At 36.2% G+C, this 24,679-nt stretch overlaps 2 long non-coding RNA genes across 5 annotated transcripts in view; one reads left to right on the forward strand and one right to left on the reverse strand.

Moving 5' to 3' along the window:
- Positions 1-3,054: 3,054 nt before the first annotated feature.
- LOC108004032 (uncharacterized) overlaps positions 3,055-24,679 on the reverse strand; it is a 78,175-nt gene continuing 56,550 nt past the window's right edge. For 2 of the 4 annotated variants that reach the window (XR_009832470.1, XR_009832467.1), the window contains 2 exons: positions 15,056-15,141; positions 3,055-4,841 (listed from right to left, as the gene is read on the reverse strand). This is a non-coding gene — a long non-coding RNA (uncharacterized LOC108004032). Of the gene's footprint in view, positions 4,842-8,049; positions 8,182-15,055; positions 15,142-24,679 lie in introns of all 4 variants that reach the window. The other 2 variants (XR_009832469.1, XR_009832468.1) reach the window with 2 other exon arrangements.
- LOC133667206 (uncharacterized) overlaps positions 8,298-24,679 on the forward strand; it is a 141,430-nt gene continuing 125,048 nt past the window's right edge. Inside the window, exon 1 of the long non-coding RNA XR_009832473.1 lies at positions 8,298-8,364. This is a non-coding gene — a long non-coding RNA (uncharacterized LOC133667206). The remainder of the gene's footprint in view (positions 8,365-24,679) is intronic.

Below are 24,679 nucleotides of genomic sequence, written 5' to 3' on the forward strand. Positions count from 1 at the left end.
ATTGATTTCAAAAAGATAAAAAAAAAAAAAGAAGGAAAGAAAAAATGTTAAAGTCTATCAGTTGCCACGAAGGGCTCAATTAATCCCTCGTAATTTAAGGTTTTAATTTACCCCCTCTTCCCCATTACAAACAACCCAGACAGCAGGCACGGGTAGTTGGGGGAGATAGATTTATATATTCCGTGCCGCTTGAACCAGTCGACAAATTATCCGCGATAAACTGTGAAACGCGCGGAAGAAACGAGCTTTGGAACCTGGAATGGAGCATATTGTTGCAAATTTGCCAATCTAAACGTAGATTTATTATTCCTGTCCCGTGCAATCCAGGAGCTCGTTATTATGCTCTCTCTATGGACCTAGTTTATTTATAGATATTGCGCAACGGATATCCATTCTGTCGTGACAAGGTATTGCGCAAAGCTTACCACGCTACTTATATGCGCTTCAGGTTTATCGTTTCACCGATCACCTATATGCTGCCGACGAACAGTCACAGCATTTGTTTCCCTCTCAATCTCGACCCATGTTATTGCGAGAGTTGAGCACAGAAGTTAAAACCAACTCCTACTACAAAGGTCGATCTGCGGTTTATTCTCTGGTTACGATCGTGATCTTCTATGCTTCCCTTCGATGGTCTATGATGTTTTCGATTTTTTGTCCACCACGGATACGTATCTGTGTATCCATCCACCCTTTGCCGACCGATCCGTTTTATTGCATTGGGAAATTTTACGAAGGAATAAACAGAAGATATACGTATCTTTGCGGGAGACGTGCATTAGGATAGGTTTATTTCTAATTTTATTGGCCAACGTTTATTTTATTGGTCTGAACGTTCACCATATGAATCACGAGACTTATCTTGGAGTTGTGAAAAAAAAAGAAATATGTAGTGATGTAAATAAATATTTATTTATTACGAAAAAAATGAGGAGGATTATTATTAGAGATTATTAATATAATTATTTGATTAAGATAATATTTGTAATTTGTTTTTTATAGAATGATAAGATGGAAAAAAGCATTGGATTTTTTTTTTTATATTTAAATTCAAGAATTTTAATATGGGAACACAAATTATTATATTTTTCGTTTATTTGATCACACATAGTATTAATTGGATATTTATTGGATCTTTTTTTGTTAAATCCTACATATATCTTATATACATTTAACCATAACATTTTTTATGGAAAAATTATCAAGATAAAATCTTATAGAGACACAGGTAAAATTCTAACAACAATATTATTGCGAATATGATGTAACAATAGTGATACGTGAAATAATGGATATATTTTTCGGTTAGACAGATTTTATATATAAAAAGAACTAATAAAGTAGCCAAGTAAATATTTTCGAGGACACGAAAATGTATTCAAAGGAAAATTTAAATGGTGTCATGGACGACACGTGTCTGGAAATAGTTTTTTATAAGCACATCTTTTTTTAGAGCCACTGGGATGTTCCTTTTATATGAGGTTAGAGAATTTTTTAATCTAGCTACCAACTTTGTAACTACGCACATAACCATGTTATACGATTCTAGATTGGATTAAAAGTTGAGATTCTTTACTTAAAGAACATGTAATAAATATATCGTTTAGAATCGCAATCCCATAATTTTTATTCTTATTACTTATTCTTGCGTTAACGAATAATTTTTTTCTATCCTCTACATAATTTTTAATATCATCAATATTTATTAACAATTAAATCGAATATAACTACCTGCATAAATGATCCTCTTCATTCTTTATATTCATTCGCGGCGAATTATCAAGGAAAAGAAAGAATTCATCAGATATCAACTTTTCTAATTAATCTAGCACCGTTGAAAAAAGAGTGCTATAAAGAGTGCAAACAGATAACGCGCGCACACACTCTCGTCCAATGTTGGAATAAAGTCTGGGCACTTCGGATTGTTCTTATCACGAATAATACTTACATTTCGAACACGCGATAACAGATCGATGTATTATGGTTCAAACTCGATGTCAAATCTAATATTATACGTATAAAAATTTGCGATTCCAAATGTAATATTATCATAAAAATATTAATTAACTCGCTCTTCTGATTATCAGTATTATTTACAACATCGAATAGTGTGTAGGTTAAAAAAATGCAGTTTCCTTGAACAGAGTTGTAAAGTTTATAATCTTTTACAACCATGATTCATCGTTCATCTATTCTGAGCGGTTACAATCTCGTGTTGATAGGTTATGGGAGAGAGAGAAAGAGAGAGAGAGAGAGAATGAGAAAGATAGCGAGGGCGAGCATAAACCTAGAAGTTTTAACAACTTCTTGCGCGCCCCCTTCCGGTGATGGGACGACTCTTTTGATGAATTAATTGCCTGGGGTAAACTCGTATTTAAATGGAAATAATTCGCCGGATTATCGTTGTCCCCCGTCATTATTACTTTAGCGAAGACGATTAAATATTATTGGATGAATAATTTGTTTGATAATCGTTTTTTAAGTAACGGATAACGATAGCTTGACTCGAGTAAAGTCCTCTGATTTTAGTTATCTATTATTTTTTTATTTTGTATTAATAATTATTTTCAATCAGTGAATTTTCTTAAATTTAATTTCTTGGAATAATTTAATTGAGAGTTATTGTAGTACTTAGAGTATCTTCCAATAATAATAAATGAATATCATTCATACAACATGTTATACATTCAAAATTTTCATTACATTATTCCGTTATTGATATTATTCTAGATATAAGACTTCAAATATAAAATTAATACTCCATGAATTATATTGGGATGGGTTTAAACTACTCTGTTATTGATTTATATGTACATATTGGAGGAAGCCTGACACTGACGGAAACCAGATCGTAACGCTTGACTTGATTTATTAGTCTTTCCAAGACCTGTCTAACTTCATTGCTAATTTTAGACTAACTATGTCTTGGATGCATCTCTTGCGGCACCGAGAGTTTTTCAATTCGCCAAAGTTAATTTTCCTCTGACTCATTTATCATATAACGTACATATCTGTGAAAATATTATGCAATGTCTGCAAATGAATGCGTCAATATACTTTATTCGATATTTATTATAACAAGATTACAAATATTTTACAAATATTTAATATAAATCTTTTCTAATAATGTTTTATCCACTATGATTATCAAAAAGGATATTCGAACGATATATAATACATTTTTATATATGATATAACATTATATTTTTTATTTAAATTCTACAACTTTATGTTTAAGAAAGTTGAGATATATATAATACTATAACAAATAATTTTTCTTATATATTTTTTTTTTTATAAAACAACATTGTTATAAATTAATTTATGTTTCTTAATAACGATGGATATACTGTAATACAATAATGATATATTCGTTACTTGATTTTTATATTAATACAATTTTTATTTCTTTTTTCATTAGACTTTAAGTGTATCGATACTTTTTTAATTGGGAAAAATACAATAAATATATTTATAAAATTTTTTAAATAATAAAAATAAAGTAAATAAAATCGTTCTAATAAAATTTGAAGAAACTTCAGAAACTTTTGCCTTAACGTTTCATCAACATCCGGATTTATTTGTTGATTCCAACGCACTCACACACCTGAAACTTTGCTCACCTTTATTTTCTCAAAGTAAGAGAGCACGAGGGCCAGGTAAAAAGCAAATTTCAGGCGTAAGAGTACTGTCGAGGATACGATGATTGCCATGAAAATATTCGCGTACCTCATCCGTGTTATCCTTTAGTTAATTCTTAACTAAATATCGTTTCTTATACATTCCATCACCAATACATATTTAAAATTCATTATTTTACTCGAAATTTATCCATCTTTCTTAATTTTTAAAACCGATTTAAAATTTCTTCCATTTTCTTTATCAAAATTATCCCAATTATAAAACTTGCTGACAAATTCGTCAAGATCAACAATTCCAATGACCAATCCTCGAGCAAATATTCTCTACAAAACTACAAATCGATCCAAAAAGTTCGATTCCACCAGACATTGGACAGTTTCACAAATCCGCAACTCCCCAATACCAAAGATTATTTTCTTATTTTCACAATCAAGCCCATTCATACACGATCCATCAAACGCGACAGAATTTTGCAATCACACACAACTTCGAATCGTCGATGTTTCCAATCGATGAACGAGCACACTCTCTGTCGGATGCAGATCGTCCAAGTTTGCCGAAGGATGTTGATCGCGCGAGGATAGAGACTGTCACGGACACACCTGAAACTTTGCTCACCCAGAGTGGAAAAAAAGGTACGGGCAGAGCAAAGAGTCAGGCCCGTCCGTAACGTTCGGATGCTTTATACAGTGGCGCCCCATCATCCTCTTCGTCTTCCTCCTTCTCTCCTTTCCCTCCTTCCTCGCAGATTTTATGCAACAGCGTCACCACGTTGCTAGAGAGCGCTGGAAAACAGAGACACACAGAGAGAGAGAGAGAGAGAGAGAGGCGGGAAGAGTCTTCATCGAGGAAAAGATTCGAGGGAACGAGTTACCGATAAGACCTCGAGAGAGGCCATTAGAAGAAGCCGCGGAAAAAATAGGCTGGGCTGGGCTGGCGATGGAGAGGTAAGAGGAGGGACATCTTTGGCGGGCGGAAGAGGAAAGAAAGAAAGAAAGAAAGAAAGTGCAGGCAAAGAGAGCGAAGAACGGAGAGAAGAACTCACGCGAAGCTCTGCGATGCCACTTAGAAATGGCGGCCAAAAGGAATCAAGACCGTTGCCGAGGCATGGTTCATCCTACTTTTCGACTCTTTCCACTTTTCCCAAGAGACGAGACGACACTCGAACCGTTGCTCCCCATTGTTCCCATTGGACCCCGCTGAAACAGAATTGAAAAGATTTTTGCGTGATATTTACCAACAGATTTCATTCAGAACTGCAAATATTTTATAGGGGGGAGGGAAAGAGGGGAGGGGGAACGATGGATCGTAAATCGTGAATAGATCGTAATCGTTTTTTACGGATCTTTCTTTTTTTTCTTGGGCAGAGAGAGGGGAAGGGGAGGAATTTTGCCGTGGTGTCAAGTGGTTCGTCTGTTTGACTATGATATTAGAAGGAAATTGTGAGATTTTGTGAGAGGGAGGGGGAGAGAGGAGCGAATAATTTGAAAAAAGTACACGTAACGTGAGCATTTATCAATTGTGTAAAGAAAAAGGCAAAGATACGAGGAATCTTAATAATCATTCCGAATTCCTCGTACACTTTATCATATCGATACGAGAAAGATATTGCAAAGATATTTTTTTTTAAATCGATCACGAGAAATTTTTCACCGCGAAAAATAAACTTCTTTTCTCCCTTGTTGTAAAGCTATTGAATGTAATTAATAACAAACAGGAAATAACACATTAAAAAAATCAAGTTTCTCGACACAATAAACTTGTACTTTATATATCAATTTATTATTTATCAAACAGAACAGCTGAAATAATTATATATGACTCTGATAAAACACGAGGGAGCATCATCAATTTGATAAATCTGTTACAAGTGTTATATAACATTTCCAACAGGCGGATCCACTGATATTTTTTTGATCGTATTTTTTCCTTTTTTTTTCTCCCCTTTTCTCGACAAATTGAAACGTCGAAGCGGTAAACCATTTCTCGAGTGTCAGAATCATATGTAATCCCATCACAACGTGCACTCTGCTAAATACCTGATCGACCATGAGCGAGGGCCACTAAACCGATTACCGCACAGTTTATGCCGTACCGTGGTAACAGCCATCCATATAAGTGCACCTAACGGCAACTTAAACGTATCCCTGGGACCGGCTGTTAAAGATCAATCTAATTTGGAATTAATCGATGGTTATTAATCCGCCACTTTCGCGACGATGGAAATTTAGCAAGCGATGGAAAAGTAATTACCAATTTGCGCGACGTTCACGGGCTCGAAGATTTGAGAAAATATCTCATACGGAACAAAATGGAATTCAATTTGCCACAACGATATCTCTTCCTTTTACAATTTATAATCCCTTTTTCAACTCGCGTCACCTAACTCGTCACGTATCGTAACGAATAAGCACAAGTCGAAAAAATTCCTGTCTATCAAAATTCTAATAGGAAGAAAAATTGGGAGACACACTGTTTTCGATAATTTTAGCGGGTTCTTCCTCGAGGAAAACGGAAAGCAGTCAATTTCCACGCAGTCATCGGTTAGGTTCCTATTAGAAGCCGTGCATTTTTCCATGTATACAGAGATATACATCTGGTTATTCGGTCGGGTTTCGCGGCGGGCTGGAAGATGGCAGAGCGCGTGGTGAAAGAGAAGGTCCCGGCAATCTGCAGACATAGGCTGTCAGAGGGCAAACTTGGTGTCCAGGAGCGGAGAGTATAGCGTTACACAGGCCTTGGATGTCAGTGACCGGAGCATAACCCCAAGATAGTTTCACCATTACACCGGCGTCTTCCTCCTTGCCTCCTTTCTGTCGGCTTGTGTATACCGTCTGCACGCTCGTTCAGCCGTGGCCGCAACACCTCCGTGTCTCCAGTTGCAAATGTTCGCGTCAACGAGCTCCTTTCCAGCTTCAGGACACTCCTCTCGATCAGACGTGGCCGATTTCCACGATCGATCTATGTTTTTCTTCGTTGGATTGCTTTGTCATCCATTTCGAGGATAATTCATTTCTTTTCCTTCGATCGATTTTTTCCTATTTTTGATAAATTGTAGGATAAATTTTATTGATACTTGTTCCATATAAAAATTTTGAAAGATTCTTTTATGATTTCTATTGTGTTGTATTTTTTCCTACCTTTACAATTAGATCTATGGTTATTTTCGATCTCGTGGAAAAGTTCAGAAATTTTAAAAGTACTAAATCATTCGTGATCTTTCCGATTTTATTTCTTTTACAAATTTATTTGATCGATTGATTAATTATTGATTCGTATGCATTTGCTTTTTGAATTTAATTAAACGTTCCCATGATTTATATTTTGCTTCGTTGGATTGGTTTGTCATTCCATTTCGAAGATACGGATACTTCATTTTTTTCCTTCGATCATTCCCTTTTCGAGTTTCGATATAGGATAAATTCTATTATTATTTTTTCCATATAAAAATTTTGAAAGCTTCTTTTACGATTTGTACTGTATTGTAGTTTTGTATTTTTTCCTATCTTTACAATTAGATTTATGATTTACGTGACTATTTTTAATTTCAAAAAGTTAAGAAATTTGAAGTTTAAATCATTCTGAATTTCACTTTTTTTATAAATTTATTTAATTGATTAATTATAATTGATTCGTATGTATTTGCTTTGTGATTTCTCTCTGGTATAGCTTCAAAGAAATTTGCTTTTTGAATTTAATTAGACGCCGAATTTTCATTAGCACTATCAGAAGGATATTCAAATGAGGGATAAACTGCATAGTGAACTATTCTACGAGTGATCGCCCGGCTGATTCTAGTTCGATTAGAGCATTTATGCGCATGATCGATCCTCGTGTAAGCCTTTTGAATGTTTAATTGAAATTCATGGTTGATGTGATTACTGCAAGTTTTCCATGTTTTCTATATAGATTGATCAATCACGTTGACTGAGCAACGATCGATCATTTTAAAAATTCTGAATATTTTATTATATTTTCCAGACATGTATAATTTGTAAATTTAACGGATGCAATTAAAATTATTTAGAAGGAAGAAGAAATTGTAAATTTTCATGGTACTAACGTTTTAATTACAGAGATGTCATAATTACAGAATAATTAATATCATTAACAAATTTTTTATTTGATTATTTATGTTTTGAAAACGATTAATTAAAAATCAAAGGATAATTCTAATTCAGGTTAAGAGTGACACAATTTTCAAATTTCTTCTACATCCTCTTTTCTGTGTACAATTAACGACAATAATTAAAATCGTATCGAAAAAATAAAAGAAGATTAGAAATTGAACAAAATTGTGATCCCTTTAAATTTTAGAAAATTTCGAAGCGCGCATGAAATAACGAACTTAATGAAATATAACTGAATCGAGTTGTGCAATTTATGATGCAAAAGTTACAGACCAACCTGTTTCGTATTACGCGTAACGTGGTAGGAGATTCGATCCAGTCGTACCTCGTGTAATTGGCACACTTTATATCATGTTACCTCCATACTAATATCTTCTCATGCATACTAATAAGGATCATATAAAATTACCTGCAATTTAAAATGTGTATTTTTTACACACGTAGACGTTGATGAAATTCTATAGAGATATTAATATACCCAAAGTTTTTTTTATTAACGAAATTTCTTCTATTTTTTTTTTACAGATTTCCTTTTTTCCCGAATCCGTTCGTTCGACTCCTACATTTTCAGCTTCCTCGTCTCAGCCGAACGGTGAGTAAATTTTCTATTTATTTTTAATTAATAATAAATAACTAAAAATCGCATTCCAAGAGAAATGTCCATGAACGACAACAATTGTCTGTCTCTCTGTAAAAAAATATCGGACTAAGATTATTTTATCTTATTTTTACGCGTAAAAATCTCGCGTATGGATCGTGGTTTAACGAGGGTCGATCGATCAAATTGGTTTTGAAACTCCCAACAACGTGGACGACAACGTGGCGGTGATCGGCGATGAAACGAAGCCGATCGATAAACACCGAATTGTTGAATCCGTGCATCATGAAGGGTAACGACCGCAGGCAGTTTGGCAGCATTCGTGAAAGCAGCCTTTCTTCGAAGTAATGCAACCGGAATCATGCGATGACGAGGGCGATTATCAACGTGCCAATGAACGAAGGGAGACAGAGTGTGCTTTCATTTGGTATGCGTGGATGTGTGCTTGCGTGAACGAGCGGGCGACAGAGAGGAAGAATCAGAGGCGTAGAGGGAGAAAGAGAGAGAGGCTGAATGACAATCGATCCAAGGTAGAAGGAAGAAAAATAACGGATGGAAAGAAGAGGAAAAATACGATGCGAAGTCTGGGTAAAAAAGAGGAAAGAAAAGATGGACGAAAAAGACAAATGAGACGAAAGAGATATGCAGATATGTGATTTTGAATTGGAGGTTTGAAGTGGTTTAAATAATTTTTTGAAAAGTTGCAAAACCTTCTTTGGTTCGAGAGCAAAGAGAAGGGGAAGAGAGAGGAAAACAGAATAGGGAGGAACGTTAATAGGGAGCGACGCGTATCTCGACCAGGAATGCGAACACCGGTCGAGGCACGAAGAGGTTACGTCAGGGCCTCGATTTAAATGGGCGGCATTGGTGGAATTGGTTTGAAACGACCTCGAGATTCGTTGTTGTCTCTTTTATCTAACCCCCCGTGTCCATAATCAGACACGAACCAGCGAGGTGCTCGTCCGTTGTATGAAAGGCGTGTGCGAGCAAGGTCGGTGCAGAGCGACGGACGAAGACCGAAGAGGAGAGAGACGAGAGAGCGAGTGGAAAGGGAGCTACTACAGCTACGCCACCACGCGGAAAGGTCTGGGCAAACATTCGTAATTACACGATCATTTAATATGTCCGGGATTTCCGTGCGACCGTTTAACGCGTGGCCAGCCTCCAAAAACGGGGAAGGCTTGAATACACGAATACACGGTTAACAAAAGGTGAACTGTGGTCGACAGCAATTCCGGAACTTTCGGCATTACCGAAAGAAGATGAATTTAAAATTGTGGAATTAACGGAGAAAACATAACCGGCATTGTCCCTCCATTGTTGCCAACCTAGAAATTACACGATGTTTTTTGTGCTTTTTTGAAAAACAATTTTTTTCTTTCAATCATTCTCGACCAAATTCTATAATCTTGTATATAGAATATTTTTTTAAAAAGGTAAGTCTCGCGATTACCGAGAAAGAAAAATTCTATTTTCGTCTCGTATATACTCGTTGATTAGATAAAAAGACGTATCTAATTGTGTCCTTAGTTTGATCTAGTATCTCGTAAATATTTGGCAACATGTCCGAAACGAGGTCTCACGAGATGTAAAAATTTATGTGCTTCGTTAATTGCACTTATGCGAAGTAAGATTTATCGATCTTCTCTTCGATAGAAGGCGGGAGCCAGTTTTCCAAGGTTTTTTTTTTTAACCTCGATCATTCTCGAGGCATAAATCATCGTTTTCCCAGTGATTTATTTCTGTTAGAGTCTCGTGACACGGGGGCGTGGCATGGGCGTGAATCCCGTAGTGTCTGGTTTTAATTTAATTTATTACATCGATCCCCATCACCGATACAGCGTTAAAGATCCTGTGAATTCTTCACGCTAGATTCTGCTTAGTAGTGTGTAGTAATCGCGTTACAGTTGATCGTCCGGCGTAGATAGCTGGTATACACAGGGTGTTCCACCGTAATTGGGTCATGGCTCTTAAGCGGTGGAAGATGGAATAAAATTTCATGGGACGAAAATTCAATTAGTCTCGAATGATGCAATTCGTGTGAAAGTGGAGAAGTTTCGAAGATTGCACGAATTCATCTCCATTATATATATATATATTTTTATTCTCTCTATAAAAAATTCTTCGCGCATTTATATAGAAAATCAATTAGTTTCAAAGTTTCATTTTAATTCGTACGATTCAACAAGGAGAAAAGAAAAATTATGCGTCAATCAGCGTGAAACACTCTGCACATTTAATTTAGCACTGATATTCAATGGTGAGGTTTTATGAAAGCTGAATTTAGAAGTGCCGAGATATCATTGTTATCTTGTTTCTCTCCCAATGAATTATAACTAAGTTATTATTAATAGGTTATTGTCCTGCCATTGCTCGTGATAATAAGATGCGTTTCAATCGTATTGATCTTTCAGCATTTCGCTGTATGAAAGGAAATCGGTCAAATTGTTAAGTGCTCTCACAACAATGGATTATTTGATTAAGCCTTAAGGAGTTAAGATTCTTATTCCTCGTGTGCAATTACGTGCGATAAATACACACGTGGGAAGATATCGAAATATATATCTCGTTGTATTATTCATTCCACTTGCGAAAGTTTATCATCTCTCGAATGATCTCGAACAAAAACTTCCCTTCCCCTGTTGTTAAATAGTGAAAATAATAAAGTAAAATTTTGCTATCGAGGCGTTGACGATAGGGAATACGGATACGGAAATGTCGGAAAAAAAAAAAAAAGAAAAAAAGAAAAAGAAAGAAAATATCCTCTTTGTGCACAAAGGTTTCGAGCGCAAAATTAACAGCGTTTCGAGCGCAAAATTAAAGAGCCCTCGGTAGCTTGGTAACAAGTCCGAGATTCATCGTTACGTACGAAAAGCGATGCCGTTGGAAGGAGAGAAGGAAGGAGGGAGAGGGGGGGAGAAGAAAAAAAAAAGGAAGCGAAAGAATGCGAGGAGACAAAATGGGGATGTGCTTGGAAAGTTTCAATGGGAATAAACGAAACTGTGCTCGCCCTTTCGTTCGGTCGCGTGAGCATTCTTTCCATCCGTGTGCGTGTACAAGGATGCGAGAGAAAAGAAGAGTTCTAGAATGGAGGGACAAAAGAAAATGGAGTACGAGCAAGAAGCACTAAATCTAATTGCCCGGCGACGTCGTGGAAAACAAACGACGAGACACTCTTGTTCCACATTTTCCTTCTCTCTTCTTTTTTTCCTTTCCCCTTACTTCCTCTTCCTTCTTTCTTCTTATTTTTTATTTTTATTTTTCTTTTTCTTTTTTTTTGGAATCTATTGTTTCAATAATTCATCGAACGCTGTTGGATGTAAATGGCATGGTGGCTCTCGAAGGGTTCGAGATCCCTCGAGAATTTGTATAATACTTTCTGTGAGAAACATTTCTGTTGAGAACACTGTTGAAAATTATTATGTTGCGTTATTGTTGATTTCAAAAATTTTTTGGAAAGTTTATCAATTTATTATTTTATCAAAGAATTACTTGATAAGGTTCGAGGTTTTAAAAAGTATCTTTTTTTTTTTTTTTTTTTTTTTAAATAAGAATTGTTAATTTTTATATATATTCATTCGTGGCTAAAGTTCAACTAAGGAAAGTAATCATCAATGATCGTAAGATGGATGGAGAATCTTTTTATTAGCAATTTATTAAGCTATATAAATTGTTAATTACTCGTTTCTCGAAGAAATCTTTATAATGGTTGGGGACAAATTATAAGCAAAGAACTAATTACAGAAAAGAAAAGGTAAAAGTTATTTAAGAAGTGAAAATTTATATGTCTTTGGAATCGCGGAAAAATTCTTGAAAGCAAAAGGTTAAAAGTAATACGATTTAAACGGAAGCTTTAAATTACTGAAACATTTAGCAAGAAACTGAGACATCTAAATAAAATTAAACATGAAATGTAAATTCATCAAAGACGAAAATTAACTTTGCTCAGTCTGCATGTAATCGTGAAAAAAACTGAAAAAAATAACAAGATTTAAATACGTTATTCTCTTGATGAGTATGTTTTTAATGGTTTTTAAATATAGTTAATCTTTAATTAATTAAATTTTTTTGATGTCAAACTTAAACATTAAAGTAAATTATATTTGATTTGAATTTTTGGTATTTATTAACAAAATATTTGTATTCAAAATGTATTACATCTTTTTAAAATATATTAATTATTAAAATTAAAATTAAAATTAGCATAAGATTATAATTTCTAATATTAAAAATAAAAATATATAAATATTTTATTAGATTTTAGCTTATAATTTATTTCATTCTATGTTGCATAATATATGTGACTATACTTAATTACATAAAATATTCACTTTAAAAATACGAAAAATAGTAAACCTCACTTTCTCGTTTAAGCTAGTTAATGGCGATATTAAGTGTCTATCTCTATCAATCATCTCTATTAATCTTTACGCGCCATCTAGAAATTTGATGAAAATAACCTTCTATCGTTTAAATTACAAATTCCAATATGGTGGATGAGGGAGCTTATCAAACGAGTCTCTATAATTTCTATTTTTTATCTGAACAATATTGACTTTTCTTCTCATTAACGGCTAGATTTAAAGACTTTCTTTTTTTTTTTTTAAATTTATTCTTTTTACTTTTTTTGATATTCCTTTAATAGCATAATACAATTTTAATCGAGGAAAAAAGTAATAATCAATACAATAACAATACAAAAAAAAACCAATGTATTACAAGATTCTGCTCGACAGAAGATAAGAGATTTAAAATTTCATCGAGTACACGTGCACTGGACTAACCTCCAATCTGAACGCCTGCATTGTGATTTTCGATGCGATGTTCCCTTCAAATTCCATTTTTTTCAAAAATGAAATACCGAAAAAAAGAAAATTGGGGGGAGAGAAAAAGCTGTGTTCAGCTTTTATTCAGCTTATTTTTGTTTGTAGAACAGCCCGCTGCCCGGTTTTGTAATCTTCCTTTAGTTGGTAGCTAGCCAAGTGCACGTGTACTCGACTTCCAACTTCCAAACTTGATTTTATAGAAAACGAGTCTGAACAAAAAAAAAAATTTCATCTCCCATTTTCGCCATAGAACAAAATAACTTTACGATTAGAATAATCATCTGGAACGATGATCATGTACCAATATCATATATTACACTTAAACATCTCGTAAAACGTCAAATCGAGGATTCAAAATTCAGAAAAAAAAATACCATTCGTTATACGAAACAGAATCTCGATAACACAGGTTTTTCCATATCAGCCATTTAAATGACTGAAAAAGCCTCGCGGCCGTGTCTTCGAGGAAGCAGGAAAATTGAATGCAGACGTGATTTAAAGCCGCAAGAAACACGAGCAACGTGGCGAGGGGAGGGGAGGGGAGAATAAGAAGGGCGAGGATGAAGAGGAGGAGGTGGAGGAGGAGGAGGAGGAAGAGGACGAGGAATCACGCAGTAGGCACACACGTGACTTTTGTTGGCACGCCTGGTAAGGCAACCGACAGGAACAAGTTTTAATTCCTCGCGTCCGCGGCTCATGACCCCGGGGACTTCTTTCCTTTTCTTTTTTTTCTTTTTCTTTTTTTTCTTTGTTGCCACGATCGAAGTGGGTCAAGCCTACTTCCGTTTACTGGCGGCGTGCTACTCGAGCTACTACACCATCGTCATCGTCATCGCTATTGCGGCCAACGTTGCTCTCGTCATCGAGATCCGCCCGTGGGAAGCAAACCCGTGTCTTCCTGATACGAAAATTGCTGGCTCCGGGGGAGCCGGGTAGCAAGGATCGCGATAAGGGAATGTAGAGTGTGCCGAGCATGGTTGTTGCATGATACGTACATCGAGCCATAATTCGGGAACGGTTTATGAGATAAAGGGGAGAGGGGAAAAAATGTGTATAATTTAACGTGAAGTAAAAAATTATTAGTCATTAGTTGCATACGAAGTGGTATAAATTAAATTTCGAAGGTTCGGAAGATGAAATCATTGAATATATTAAATCTTACAATCGTTAAAATTATGAAACGAATTATATTGGAAAGATTGAGAATCAATCGCGTCGAAACATCTCGCAGTTCGCGACAATTTACTAAAAGACGATATTCGAATTAGAAAGCGGCGATTAACCACTTCACGAAGTCTCAAATAACAAGGCGGAACAACGGAGGCGAGGTAAGCCTCGTCTCACGAAGAGAAAACTTATTATCACTCTGCGAATAGCCGATCGTTCAATTACGTTTCTCCTTTTCTCTGTTTTCGCTTCCACGATTCTCGCGCGATGCAGCTATCCTCCGTTGTTTTTTGCGAGCCACTCGTGAAAATACCAATAAGAATAAATGAAACCTTGGTGAACCTTAGTTTCTTTGGATTTCAAGCAATGATGATGATGTTGCGCTCCCACGCTAGAAGCAAGTTTCCTCGAACAAATATTTTTCCATATTTTTCATACAATGTTAATTCTTGTCTGAATTTGATTTGCGATATATCATGTTCTTATTCACAGATAAATTTATTTTTTTTATAAAATTAAATTATATAATCGTTATTTTCTATAAATATAAAATATCATTTTTTCAGGGGAATTTTGAAAAATTTTATGACTGATAGATTCGTAGATTTAATTATTGGTAATTTTATTTTTTATGCAGAAGAAATATTCGCTAATCTAGTATAATTAAAAAAAATATATATATATATAATTACCTGAGTTGATTTTTCCATAAACATCAAGTATTGTTCAATCTTCTCTAAAATTCCAATACAGTCGAAAGATTTTCACAATTTCATCTCTGAAACAAACAAATTAAAAGAAAAAATTTTTCAATGTAAAATCTCTTAATCACTTGAATATATATAACTACACGAATATATCAAACTTGAATTTCATATATAAGCATATAATTTTCATTTAATACATTTCAGAAGACCATATTCATCTCTTACCAAAAAACAGATACCAAAATAGATACACTGTTCTATATCATCCATCCTTATCTAATTTTTCATCTACCAGCAATCATTCCTATAAAACGTTCGATTCGATCGTATCGTCAATTCATTTCGACTCCAAAATATCTCAAACAAGCGATCCCAACAATCGTGCCATAAATCACCCGACAACGTATAATCTAAAACGCTCGCTTCCCAACAACAAAACGGCCAGTCACAATGCCGATGGAATGGGTCTCAACTTTTTTAAGCGGATTTCGCGTTCTTGCTCCGCGAGAAGGTATCCCTCCATTTGTTATTCTCAATGCCTCCATGAAATCGTGAACGTAACACGCGTTTACGCTCGTAGTCGCAAGAAACACATCCACTATTTTCTCTTTAGACGCTCGACCGGTATGGGATAAACACTATGTTTGAAAAATAATGGGATTGATAACGCGTAAAATCGAAAACTTATCGTGTTCGTGAAAATCGTCCGTTTCTTTTGTTGATATAATTTGAGAAAGTTGATTTGCAAGAAAAAAAAATTAAAATGATTTATTAATAGCAAGTGGTATTCATTATTCAATCATTAAATCAAATTCATTTCACGGATATGGTTTTTTTTAATAAAATGCAATTTTTAAATTTTGAAGGTTTAAAATTGTATGTAATTGTTAAAATTTATATAATCAAAAAGATCATGTAAAATACGAATTAATATATTTAATATATTGGTGATGAGTAGAGATTTTAGATGGTAAAACAAACACAAAAATTGATATACCAAAATGTCGATTGAGGCTTATTTATTAGGCAATTGAATTTCGCATTAGATGGAGCGAGACAAGGGAAGAGTGAGATAACTTATACTTAGTTACACTTTCTCGCCGTACCGTGGCGCGACATGTCATTCTGTTTCCATCTCGCTTTATTTAAAGTAAAGTAAAATTATAACTTAATAAATAAGCTTCAACTTTTTATATATTTTATACTTATTTTAAAATTATAATTTAATAAATAAACTTCAACTTTTTATATATTTTATACTTATTTTAGCCTCTAGAATAAATATTCTATAAAATGTTTCACGAATGTATCAATACTTTTTATATATAAATTTCACGTATTTGTTAATTAAAATTTTTATATATTATAAAGAAGAACATCGACGAATACTGAGAAATCATCACACGCACAATGAAAGAAAATATAATAATAATTGAAAAAAGAAGCATAAATTTACAAAGAAATAAATATTTCTTAAAATATTTTTTAAGAATTTCTGACATTTTTATTCTCAAGTTTATTTTTACCATAGCATTTTACATCTTGAAAACTACAGATACGTTCGATAAATTTCGTATACTGTTTCTATAGACGTATATCCATGAAATATTGATAAACGTTCGTTAATATAAAACGATCGACAGATGACGTTTCCGAAGAAACGGAAAAAAAGAAAAAAAAAAAAGGAAAAACTTTACCTTTTCAGACATACATAGATAAGAAGACAGCAAAACAAAACGAAAACGGCGATCGACGTGTAAATTTTAAGTATTTCCCACCTTTCCAACTGGAACTTCGAACTTATCTCTCTCGTCGTTCCGCCACCCACCCTTCCACCCCCTTTCAACCTTCCCTCGAATTTCCATTTTCCCTTCAACTTCACCGGGTGACGCAAACGCGACACGGAAAGACGAGGACAGAGCATGGAGAGGGGAGAAGAATCGCTCACGTTTCTTCGACGCTCACCACGACGGTGAAAAAGTCGTTCCGATCGAATGGAATCGTCATCTTTAAGCGGCGAATCGAGCGGACAGCCGGTCCTCTCTGTTCCAGCTGCTTCTTCCCGAACAACCTTCTATTATCTCCTCGTCCTCTCCTCCCGCGGGGGATTACCCGCCAACGTTTCCCTCTCGGAAATTTTTCGATGAGAAACGAGCCGTTATACGAGCCTACGAATTTGGACGCGTCGATTCCTCCCCTCGTGCAACATTTTTCTCTAGATTTTTACTATCATTTTGAACTCATATGTCGTATAATCGCCACATTTTATTATTACGTATATTTACATTAATATTACTTTTATTGCCTTGATTGATAAATGTACGAGAGAGGATATAAAAACGTGAGCGTTATGCAACATTTTTCCCTAGATTTTACTTCCCTAGATTATTCTTAACTCATATAGTTACTATCCTGCATTTTATTATTATATATATATTTACATTAGTATTACTCTTGTAATCTTTTTAAATACGAGTGCAAAGAGTTAATAAGACACAAACAATATTTGAACGCGTCGATTCCTTCTCTTATACATTTTTCCCTAGATTTTACTATCATTTTTAACTCGTATAGTCGCCATCCTACATTTTATTATTATACATATATTTATATTAATATTATTCTTGTAATCTTCTTAAATACGAGTGCAAAGGATTAATAAGACACAAGCAAAATTTGAAAAGAGAATATCATTGACAGATAAGTACTGCATTGATTGCGACGATGCATAATCGAGTATTTCGAAGCAATTTATTACAATTTTGATCGCATTGAAGTATTATATAAACGATTGCATTAACGGAAAAGCAATGTTTCTATTAGCCAACCAGTTTCCAACGAAATGAACGGGTGAGTCGGGGAAATTCGAGAGAGGGTCGAAATATAAACGCGTGCGTTATAAGGGGGATGAGAGTCGAGAAGTTTCTCCTGGTAACTTCATTCTAATTTCCAACGGGAAACGGGCTTAAGAGAAAATAATTCACCGGATATTTTGGAATAAATTTGCCGCGCGCGACGAGAGAAGAAGAGTGAGAAAGGAGGGAGGGGGAGAGAGAGAGGGAGAGGGGAAAAAAAGGGACGGTGTTAAGCAGCGCGGCCGCTTTTCCACGGGGGTGTAAATTATGCTCTTCTTACAGTACGGTACGCGGCAGTTTTCACTCTATCCGAACCTGGCCGAGGCTGGCCTCTGTATTTATGTTACGAGTTATTAAGAGAAAGTTTCAGGTTTTATGCCGAGTAACGTCCCACACGATGCGCTCGTTGGAGAAACGGCCATGCTTGTGTTCTAGGCGATATTAAAACCTTTTATAGAGGGGGAATGGCGAGAATGCTTGTGTTTTTAGAGCGGAGGTTTGATTTTGGGATCGTTCCCTTTTAAAATCTTGCTCGATATGCAAAAAATGCTGAAAACGCTTTTAACGAATTGAACATTTTCAAAAAGCGACTCATCTCAATCTAAATTACAAAATTACATTTCTCTCGATGTTTCCCCTTTCTTTTTGCATCATCTAATATTTTTCGTTTGTTGTTGATTACAACGTTTCGCAAAAAAAATATCTTTATAAATTTTAAAATTCATAAATTTTTAACAGGTTTTAATAAACCTGTAACAAAACGAATCGATATTCATTTTTTCCCTGAACTATTCACATTTATGCAAATCTAAAACCGTCGTTGCTAGACGAACTAAAAGTAATTTTTCGGCGATTCTCTCCCTCTCTCTCTCTCTCCCTCTCTCGATTGAGAACACGAGAGCGCCAAATTAAATTCAGCGAGAATACGTTTACGAAGTTGTGTGTAGCGTTTAACGCGTACGGAATTCGTTTGGCTCGCGGAAATCGTGTTTCCTCTGCCTGCTGCGCGGACTAGTGATTGCTTCTGGAACACCGATGGATCGTACTTGTTTTCGATGTAAAACGATTTCAACGAGTTTCGCGCGGTTACGTTTCTTTCCCCGAATAATTTCTAAAATTTTCGACCTCTGAATTCTTTCGACCTATCCAATATTATTTAAATAATTTCGAATTACTATCGAATTATTATTAGCCTTTGAACGAGAGTATTACAATTTCATTTCGAGAAATTGTAAATATATAATATATATTTTATACACGCTTCAATGACAATAAACAAATAAGGAAATAAGAAAATAGCGTGAAATTATTTTCATCAAAATGGAATAATAATAATTTCGAGATTGAAAAGAAATTATGCGATAAGAAAGATGTGGAAATTTCTCGATTCAAATGTTTTTCATTCCACGATAAAATCGAGGAATCTCGGAATCGGGAACGAATTACACCGGTCTACGGGGGCAAGAAAGATAAGCGTAAGAAAAGTCTTACACGAAGCCAGTTCCACTAGGAGGATCTACTTCAAAAACGAAGGCTTCACAGAACCACCCCGTCATCCCTCTGAAACCGCTATCGAATGTCTTTCGGGTGACTCAGCTCTTTCGAGCCATCCCGCCATCCCACCTTGCTCGCTTTTGACAAAATCGATCGATCTCCCGACAGATAGGATTATAGGGTGGAACGATCGTGAAGGAATACCGCAAACGGTATTCGGTGCTCGACCTCTGGATTCTTTCGCGCCGACTTTCCTTGCCGATAACAATGATCAACCGATAGGTAAGAAGCCGTACCGTGCGCGAAAAGAGCGGGAAAGCGTGGATGAAAGGGGTTATATCGTATAAACTTAGCACCCTTGCTGTGGTTCCGTGGCACAGTGAATGAACACCATGTGCGCGTCGAGCGCTTGTTCGAGGTTCGATCGAGTGTGAGCACGTTGATTAGCGTGTTGTACGGATTATAGATTATTGATACAAGTTGAGAAATATCGAGGGAAACGGTATTGAAATACCATTAGAATATGTTGCGTGAATATTGATTCCTCGAACTTTTATTATTTTTCCTGTGTAAGCCAATCTTCTTCGTATTCGTATTGATGGAATTTTATAAATATTGGAAAATTTTTCTCTGGATATTTATAAAATTCGTTTATCTGAAAAATATCACACTTTTTTTTTCCTTTCTTTTTTACAAACTTGAAACCGCATTAAAAGCGCAAAACCTCGAGCGTCGATATGATAACTTCGGCGAAAGGTTAAGAAAAAAAAGAAGAAAAGAGGAAGCGAATAAAATCAACGAATATGGGGGGAAGAGGGGAGGGGGGGATAAAATTTATACACTTTGAGCGTCTTCGTCGAGGAACATAAGGGAGATCGATAAAAATAAAAGTCGAGGGATATTCATGGAGGTAATATCGGGCAAAGAAGAGAGCAACGACACGTACGTTTGAGAGAGGAAGTCGGTCTAACATCCTGTTTTAATATATTTCCGGGAGGTTACGGCTATCAAATCGCCTGTGGTTTCGACGCTCCGTTGCTTTCGTGTCCTCCATCGCCGCCATCATCGATGTCATCATCTTTATCCTTCTTTTGTCTCTCTTTACCTTCTTTTCCTTCTTTATAACTGGTATGAAACGAGTCATACCACGAATCTCGTTGCAATTTCGATAGCGAAACTTATGGAGCAAAAATGTAGTAAAAATATTAAATATTAATAAAATTTAAATTCTCTGTTAGGGATAAACGAGTATAAATTCGTAATTCTCGACAGAGATGGCGCCACTTTGTTGGAGTAAGAAAGAAAGAAAGAAAGAAAGAAAGAAAGAAACTTTCCAATTTTATTAGTTTTGTCATAAGAGAGGGGCACATATTGGATGGCAGACAAAATTCTTGAATTATTCAAACCATTGCATTCATAGAAACTCGATGTATGTATGTATCTCCAGTGTCTTTAGTCCATTTTTTTCCTTTAAGAATGTTAGAGGTGATACAGGGCATTTACGTCATTCGTTCATTGTATCGTTACGACTATTGATAAACATTTATTCCGAAATACAAAACACGTAATACAACGAGTTTATTATAAATTCCATATAATAAATCTTTCTCGACTCCATAAAAAAAAAAGGAAAGATTAATTGTATATACTTTTCTTCACCACTGGCCAAGATCCACGCAATAAAAAGTTCGATCTTACACAAACGCACAGATACATTTAAAGATACCATTTAAAAAGCAGAGTTTCGTCGTTCAAGATGTAACAACTACTACAACTACTTTCGCCTTTCTTATCATCCCCCAGCATATATAATAAAACAAACGAAAGAAAATTGGTCGAGCGTTTTCTTCCTCTTACCCCTTTCCCGGCCACGAGAGCAAAATTATATCACGAGGATAAAAGTTTTCCGAGGGTTGACGGTGCACGAAACAATTTCCCCGAGTCAAAAAGTTAAAATATCTGCGTATGACTGGCGCGTAACTTCAACGGAACCGCGGAGGGGAACTTTCTTCTCCCGCCGGTCTTAACTTGTAAACTTTATTTCCCCATAGTTCACCTTTAAAAAAAAAAAAAAGAAAAAAGCCCTGCCGGGTTGACCGAATCATCTTAGATGGCATCAGTTCTTAATTAAAATGCAACCTTCGTACGAAATATTCGTGGGGCGAGTTGTGTGTTTACCTTTAACGAAAGAGAGAGAGACAGAGAATGAGAGAGAGAAAGAGAGAGAGAGAGAGAAGAGGAGGAGATGGGAAGATTCTTTTTTTTTTACTGGGAACGGTTGAATTTTACAGGAAGAGACGATGGTGAACGCTGATTTCGGTTTATAGTTATGGGCAACGAGAATAGGGCTCGAAGAGAAAACCGAGGTTATCATGGCCGGCATGATACAAACGACACGATCACAATAATAATTCTTTTCATTATTCCAGAGAGACTTCGTTTCATCTCCCTCGCCGATCTCGTCGACTTTTCGGATGCTAATGAAAAGACGACAGGGTCGACGAATGGGTTGGCAAAGTTTTGGTTCCCGATTTTCTTGATTTCTCTTTAAACATCGTAAGATGGTTTGGACGGTTTTGAGGAGATAACGTAGATATTCAAGCCAAAGTCAAATATTAGATTCCCCAATTAGAGAGGTTCGACGAGCATTATCGAGAAATGGAATCTTTCTTTCGTGGCGAAACGTAGAATTTTTGAAGATTTTTTTTGTAGAGAAAGAGAGAGGAAAATTGGATGTAGCTGGACATGATTATCATACGATTCATCGAGGAACAAATATCACAATGATTGATAATAAAAGTGTTTTAAAAAACCTAATTTTAAACGCTATCTATGAATACAATAGACTATTTTCGTAACACTAGATTGTCCGTAAAAGTCCACTGCCAAGAACCATTACCGATTCGTACGTATATCGTATGACACGAAATTATAATCGAGGATGCGCGTAGCATGAATTAAAAACGTTCTCCACGCGGAGGAAACGATGGTGAATCGAAGCCTCATTACCGAGTCGCAATTAAAAGAATCGCTTCTCCCCCTTCTTTAAAAGTCAATAGCAGAGCAAATCCTGAACCCGGTGTAAAGAAACCTTTCGATTGGAGAAGCCTCTTTACGACAGACGGTTGGCCTTTCACGTTATTCTTCCGCCACAGTCAGGCCTTCTCGTAAATGACAAATTTCTTTGAACCTCTCTGTCTCTCTCTCTTTCTCTCTTTCTCTTAAAAAAAAACTTCCTCCTCCCCATTATTACCATCCATCGCTTGCGCCATGACGTTCATGGGTAGGTAGGTAAAACGTTTTCGAGTAAACTCGAGAGAGAGAGAGAGAGAGAGAGGAGAAAACTCGGGAGAAAAAGGAAATACAGAGTGGTATAACTGGAGGAGAAAAAGGGTTAGGAGAAATGTAAAGGGAGAGCGGCACATCGACAAAGGCAAACTGGCAAGCGGAGAAAAGAAAAGTCGTCCCCTCTCCTGTCTTGAAAAATTTCCCGTTTTCCACGTGTATTCGACCAAGTGCCACTCGACGTTCAATTTCACGTGAACACGCTCTGGTTGGCTTCCCTTTTTCCAGCGATAAACAGATTCCGTCGTAAAAATCGTGGGGAGCTCGTGGGGAGGAGGAACGTTGGAGAGGGGCCTGCTGCAAGTGGGAAAAGTGGTGCACGAGTTTCTTCTCTTCTCTCCTGAGTACGATGGAGACGAGTCACGTCTGTTCGGATTTTTCCGAAGACGACGAGAAGTTAGTCAGTTTCGAACTGTGAAACTGATACGATGACGACTTGGACGCATGGGTGGGAGGAAGGAAGAGAGGTAGGAAGAGGGAGGAGAAGGAGAAAACAGAGCGGATCTAAAGTGGCGTTCGCGAAGGAGAAAGAGGAAGCCTATGGACTTCTTTATATGGGGTGTCTTGCGAATCGAACGACGATCGGAACGAGATGATTTTTAATTTTTTTGAGAAAAATTTGGGGATTTCGAAAGTCTGCGACAGGTTTTTTATCATTGTTGTAAATAACTAATTCGTTCGTAAGTTTATCCCAAAATTTTAAATTGAAATAAAAAAAAAATGTAATCAATTAAATTTCTGTTTCTTCCAAACAAATAAAATTGTAAAGGATCGATACGAGCTTTCCTAATTTTTACTAAGAAAAACACGTCGAACTATTCACCAATTTAAAAATTCCGAAAAACCGTCGAACAAACCGTTCCACCTAACAGAAAAAACGGGGGGTAAAAAAAACTCTCATCTCAAAAATATTCTCTCTCTATAAACTCTCCTATTTCGCAATTCACCAAACAAAATCCACACGCGAATCGAAATAAAACAACAAGGACAAGAGAAAAGAGACGCGAAGAATAGACGAAAAAAAAAAAAAACACGAACACAGGGAAACAAACAAACAAAGCGTCTACCTACCCATCTCTATCAGCGATATTAAAAAAAAAAAAAAAGAAAAAAGAAAAAAGAAAAAAAAGAAGAAAAAAAGAATCAAAAAGAAATAAAAGAAAGGAGGATCGTTTTGGAAAACGCGAGAATTGGATAAGGGTCGTTAGATAGGACACCCTGTATACCCACGTAATACCGCAGAAAGTCTGTATCGTGTACAAAGCCAGGTCTGGGAGAAAGAGGAAGAGAGGAGAGATGAAAAGAGAGTGGCGGGAGAGAGGGGGTAACGAAAGGGTAAGAGGAAGAGGTGAGAAAAAGGGATAGACAGAGAGACATTGGACTAGAGAAAAGGAGGGATATAGCGGTGGTGATGGCGATGGAGGAAAAGGGAAAAGAGAGAGCGGACTATGCCCGATAAAAAGCCCTGATTCCCACGAGCGTGGATAGCCTACGATGAAAACCTCTCAGCTCGCCGACCACGGCACGGCATTAGAACGTCGAGTACCATGTCGGATTTTTCGTCCGCAGACACTATAGCTAACAGCGTAGAAAGAGAGAGAGAGAGAGAGAGAAAGAGAGAGATAGAGAAAGAGAGACAGATTACCAGGCAACCAGCGCCAAGCACTAGCAACAGCGGCAGTAGGCATGCACCGCGTAACGATTCGTTCTCATTGTACGTGTTTACTAGGCTATGATTATGTAATCACTGCCAGCTTCTACGGGTTTGAGCATTGTCCGGACAGCTATTGTCTCGCTGGTCGTTGAAGATTTCTCGCTTCAACGTTTTTCCTTTTCCTTTCACGCGTCTCGATGATGACGACGACAACGACTCGGATGGTAAACGATATTCGAGTAGCTCCCCCTAGTTACAGCC

This window comes from Apis cerana, linkage group LG13 (assembly GCF_029169275.1).
Source record: "Apis cerana isolate GH-2021 linkage group LG13, AcerK_1.0, whole genome shotgun sequence".
Classification (NCBI taxonomy): Eukaryota; Metazoa; Arthropoda; class Insecta; order Hymenoptera; family Apidae; genus Apis; species Apis cerana.